We start from the raw sequence: 5,963 nt of genomic DNA, 5'->3' as shown, positions 1-5,963 counted from the left end.
CCCCCCCCCCCAAAGATACAGTTTTTTCTTTTTTAGCATGTACTCACCCTCATGTCATTCAAAACCTGTATGCATTTCTTTATTTCATTGAACATGAAAGATGCTTTGAAGTATGTCCAAGCTAGGCCTGTCGCAATAATCAATATATCGACTTATCGCGCAATATATGTACATGACCTCAATAATCTTTGGTGACGCAATATATTGCCCATTATATTTACTTAAAAATTTGCGCCTGTGTCTTTTGCAGCTTCTCGTACATAACGTGGTGTAGTCATGAGGTGCTAGTTCAAATTTAAAAAATGCTTCTACAAAAAAGTTTCATCTGCAGATATGGTCTTGTTTAGGGATCTGTGCCTTTGTGCATACGGACATCTGACTGATAAGTAGTGATTGTGTTTTTCAGCAATCGTGTGCACCCTTAATTTACAGAGAAAAGCAGGTCCAGGAAAAATTCTGTAGATGGAAAAATCTGCATACAATTTCTTTGTGCATTTTTCTTTTTTTCTACTTGTTACTTTGCACGTTTTGTTAGAAAATGTTTATTTACTATTTATTCAGTTTTTTAAGGAATCTAATATTTTGATACTTAATTTCCATGATCTAAATATTCTTAAAAATTAAAAGTTGGATGTCATTTGGAAGTGTGTAGGCGTTCTTGCATTATTATGCTGTTACATTATGATTATATATTCAGTGGCATAAAATGGTCTTTAAAATGACAATAATATCGCTTATCGCAATTATTTCTGGGGCAATATATCGCACAACCAAAAGTTGTTATCGTGACAGGCCTAGTCCAAGCTGCTCCTTTCCATGCAAAGAATGGACAACTAGGGGTGTTAATCTCCACAGTTGTCAAAAAGCACCATGAATCCAGTCCATAAGTCTTGAAGACTTCTTTATTCACTGATAGTCTTTGCCTCTGTCTCAGATCTCAGATCTGATTTGTCGTTGCACAGGGCCTATATTCGAGCATGCCATATGAAGACACTGTTAAAGGTTTAACATCAGTTATGCCAAGCACCATTGGTTTGTCATGTCAGATTATAGTACCAAGATAGAATATTTGGAAGTATGAATGAGAACTGTAGTAGAAGGCCAGACTTTCTAATAATAATCACTTAAATATGAGTCTGTTTGTCAGACCAAGCTGTCCATTGGCTTCAAAAGACTTGGAATACTGTTCACAAGTTACTTTGCTTGTCTGCTTGAATTTTCTTTTGTATTCCACAGAAGACACAAAGTAAACTACACTTAAAAATAAAGGTTCCAAAGGCTGGGGAGTTCACAGCAGTGCCATAGAAGAACTTATTTTGGGTTCCTCAAAGCACCTTTCAGTTAATGGTTCTTAAAAGAACAATTGTTTTCTTAGTTTGAAGAACAACATAATTTAAATTAAAAAAAATTCCACTACAAAGAACCTTTAGCGCAATTTAAGGTTTCCATAGAACGAATGGAATGTTCTTCATAGAACCATAGATGCCAACAAAGAACTTTTAATTTAAAGTGTATCCCTTAGGGGCCATTTACACAACGTTTTCAGCCAAAAACGGGAAACTTTTTATGCGTTTTGCCTGTTCGTTTACATGACAATGGCGTTTTGGGGATTCTGAAAACGCATATTTTTGAAAACGGATTTCAAAGTGCAAGTTTTTGAAAATGCCACCGTTATCGTTTCCGTGTAAACACCCAAAGGAAACTTTTTATGCGTTTTGCCTGTTCGTTTACATGACAACAGCGTTTTGGGGACTGAAAACATAATTCTGAAAACAGGTTTCAAAGTGCAAGTTTTTGAAACCGCCACAATTATTGTTTCCGTGTAAACACCCACAACGGGAATCTTTGAAAACGTGACGTCATGCGTGTGCGTAGTATGTGTTAGGTATGTAGACATGCGCAGTATGTGTTGATTTTAAAGGCAAGCGCGAACAAACATACACAACAATGGCGGAGTACATAGTACTGTTGTTGCTGCTCAAGAGTTTGCTAACGCTTCTTCAACAAAGTGTGGATTTACTTCACCAATATTACAACCAACAGCGGAGACGCATCATATACAACATACAGTGCTGTTTGAAAGTTTGTGAACCCTTTAGAATTTTCTATATTTCTGCATAAATATGACCCAAAACTTGATTAGATTTTCACACAAGTCCTGAAAGTAGACAAAGAGAATCCAATCAAACAAAGGAGACAAAAATATATACTTTGTTATTTATTTGAGAAAGATGATGAGTTAAATATTTATGAGTGTCAAAAGTATGTGAATCTTTGCTTTCAGTATCTGGTGTGACCCCCTTTTGCAGCAATTAATAATAATAACTGCTGATCAGTCCTGCACAACGGCTTGTAGGAATTTTAGCAAAACAGGCCCAAACCATGATACTACCTCCACCATGTTTCACAGATGGGATAAGGTTCTTATGCTGGTTTTCTTTCTCCAAACATAACGGTGCTCATTTAAACCAGAATATTCTATTTTGGTCTCATCCATCCACAAAACATTTCTCCAGTATTCCTCTGGCTTGTCCATGATCTTTAGCAAACTGCAGATGGGCAGCAATGCTCTTTTTGGAGAGCAGTGGCTTTCTCCTTGCAACTCTGACATGGTTGTTCAGTGTTCTCCTGATGATGGGCTCATAAACATTAACATTAGAGTGTTCTTTGTTGGTGGACCACTCCTGGGGAGGGTAACAGTGGTCTTGAATTTCCTCCATTTGTACACAATCTGTCTGACTGTGGATTGGTGGAGTCCAAACTCTTTAGAGATGGCTTTGAAACCTTTTCTAGCCTGATGAGCAACACCAACTCTTTTTCTGAGGTCCTCCGAGATCTCATTTGTTTGTGCCATTATACACTTCCACAAACATGACCAAACTTTGATAGATCCCTGTTCTTTAAATAAATCAGGGGACACACCGACACCTGATAGTCATCTCACTGATTAAAAACACCTCTGAACAGATGGACTCTAATTTCACCTTCAAATTAACAGCTAATCCTAGAGATTCACATACTTTTGCTGCTCACAGATATGTAATATTGGATCATTTTCCCGAATAAATAAATGACAAAGTATATATTTTCATATCATTTGTTTGATTGGGTTCTCTTTGTTAACTTTCAGGACTTGCATGAAAATCTGATGATTTTTTTAGGTTATATTTATGCAGAAATATAAACAATTCTAAAGGGTTCACAAACTTTCAAGCAGCACTGTATAATCGTCACTCCCCTACAGGCCATTTACGGTAAACGCGAAATCGTAAACGCGAATCGTTTTAAAAACATTGTCGTGTATACGTGAAACTTTTTAAAAACGCAAGGGAAAAACTTTTCCGTTTTTGACTACACCGTTGTCGTGTAAACGTAGCCTTAGTTTTTGCAAGAAGTCCATGTGCTCTTCTTTGGAAGAGTATCATGAATGCAAAGCTTTTGCAAGGAAGAGATGCAAGAATAATGTCCTCTAAAGATTTTGCTTGTTGTTTACCTGTGAATTGCATGCTTGCCATGTCCTACTACTATTATTATTATTATTATTATCATTATTATTATTATTATTATTGTTATTATTAGAGAGCAATAGCTGTAAGAGTTAGAACTATAGCTCTTGAAACTTGGTGCTTGTTTATTTGGCAGCTGAAACAATTTTTCAACCTTTATAATAAAGTCACAGGCAGTCTTCATAGGTGCAGTTCTCTTCTTAGATATCAGTTGAATCCATCCCTCAATACATTGAGTTTATCTCTAAGCTGAATAGCCTGGTGTCCTCTCCCATTTGAACTTCATAGCGTGGCAATGATTACATATCATCATAAATGGAAGCATGTTCCAGGAACAGCTGAGAAAAGGAGCCCTAATTCAGCAGCCGCAGTGGGTTTCATGAGAAAATAATCTCTGACCCCGAAGGTCAAACCAGCAATAATTGTATTTATGAGGAGGATGTGAGTGAAGAGGACCCGAAACATAAACACAGGCCTGCCATGAGTCTTCAGAGAGCACTTGGGAACCGATGCGAGGAGGAGGAGGAGGTCCGGGCTGTAAAGTCATGGAGGCGGGGTCATATGATGCAGCCTGTGTGATCCAGCCAGCCTGGAGTGTTGACGCTGAACAGTCTCTTGAACATCATGTGATGACCACTGTTATGAACAAGACCACTTTGTGTGTGGCCTTCTGTCTGCATCTTCAGGCGATTTAATTTCTTTGCTTTCTCTCTTGTCCTGTCGCAAAAGTTTGCTTTGCTTCTGCTTTCTTGTGTGAGTTTTGAATAGCAGCATCAGATGTCTCCAATATATTCCTTAATTTTATAAGCGCTTTTTGCCTGCTAGGGATGGGTGGTATGTTTTTTTATTTTTTTTATACAAAGTGCGACAGCAAAACAGTTTTACCTAGGGATGCATCGATCCGATACTCAGTATCGGTATCGGCTCCGATACTGCCATTTTCTGCCATATTGTGCGTATACTATGCTGTGTTATTGTTAAGCCCCGTGTTCTGAAGCCGTTCCATAGTTTAATGTGAAGTATAGATGAATATTTAAGTCAAGTTCACATAAACTCTTCTCCCCGCTGTGTCTGTCTGTCATCCTCCATTTAGCATTCAAACTGCGTGTCGCAGTTTGAAACTCAAACTGTTTCAAAACGATGAAATTCTTCAAGGGCACACAATAACTGAGATGTAAAACTGTTAAAAGAAAATGCTCAATAAAATCTCGCACAGATATAATACACTATGCAGCAATATCGCTTCACTTTTCTATGCGGAGCGCTGTGCGCTGTGACTCCGTGTTGCTTCAAGCGCATCATTCTGCGCACGGAATGCGCATTTAAGCGCTTTGTGCCGCTCTGTATTGGAGCCATACCCTTTCGTATTATAATTTTGCGCAATGAAAGATTAAGTCTTTTGTTCTGTTCTATCTATCATATGTTGTGTGTGTGTGTGTGTGTATATATATATTTAGGCTACTTGTTTTTCATGAATGTATTTTACAACAATACAAAGAGCAATGTGTAGCATTTTACCAGATTTAATCCTATACTTAAAAGCTTTTATTTGTTCCCCTTCCCCACTAAATGTTGTTTCACTAAATGTTCAGTTTAATGTTTTTATAAAATTATTGTGCACCCATGATTTTTCTAGAATAACTTTTGCTGCTGAATTATCCACTAACCTAGTTTATAATAGTATTTTTTTTGTCATAGATTATGATTATCTATTTTTTTCATTTATTTTTCATTAAAGGTGACATATAAAATAAATAAATGTTATGTAAAAATGTTAATAGTAAGGTTTAAATAATATTTCATGCTGTAACTGTAGGGCTAATAATATACGTCCCCTATGAACAGCATATGTAAATATTATGTAGACCGATTTTAACCGATTTTTCTACCAATTCAGATTGGTTTAAAAAGGAAACTCCCTGATTCCACAGACCAATTTCAATTCAGATTGACAGTCTACCACCCCAGAGTGTCACTCAGCCAGTGTCAGGACTGAATGATGTAGTATTACAAAATAAAAGCTCTGCAAAACTCATATAAAACAGCTCTAAAATCGAAGAACAGTCCAGACAATGTGTGAGTGACCTTCTGAGGAGGTGTACTGTCAATCTGAAGTAAAAGTGGTCTGTGGAAACAGGGAGTTTCTATTTTAAAGGTGACATATCAGGAAAATCGGACTTTTCCAGGATTTAAGTGCTATAATCAGGTCCCCGGTGCATCTGCCAACCAAGGAAATGTGAAAAAGATTAACCCAGTAATTTTGCCTTTTCTGCAAGCGTCTGAGAAAACGAGCGCGTCTGATTTCGATCCCTTGGTGACGTGGCAAAGGGATCTCATTGTAATGTTACCGCCCCATAATCTGTACGTTTACACCCAAGGCGCCCTCATTTTGATTTCGCAAGCGACAACGGTGTAATGCCATGGCGAAAGTTTGAGCAAAACATGCTAACTGTTCTG

The 5,963-nt window shown here is 37.5% G+C and overlaps 1 protein-coding gene across 1 annotated transcript in view; it reads left to right on the top strand.

Annotated features, from left to right (window-relative positions):
• The window catches only part of LOC107670487 (cAMP-dependent protein kinase catalytic subunit alpha), a 29,583-nt gene that overhangs the window by 1,470 nt on the left and 22,150 nt on the right, over positions 1-5,963 (top strand). The window lies entirely within an intron of this gene.

The sequence above is a fragment of the Sinocyclocheilus anshuiensis genome, unplaced genomic scaffold (assembly GCF_001515605.1).
Source record: "Sinocyclocheilus anshuiensis isolate Anshui unplaced genomic scaffold, SAMN03320099.WGS_v1.1 scaffold476, whole genome shotgun sequence".
Classification (NCBI taxonomy): domain Eukaryota; kingdom Metazoa; phylum Chordata; class Actinopteri; order Cypriniformes; family Cyprinidae; genus Sinocyclocheilus; species Sinocyclocheilus anshuiensis.
This window is presented reverse-complemented; position numbering and strand designations above follow the sequence as displayed.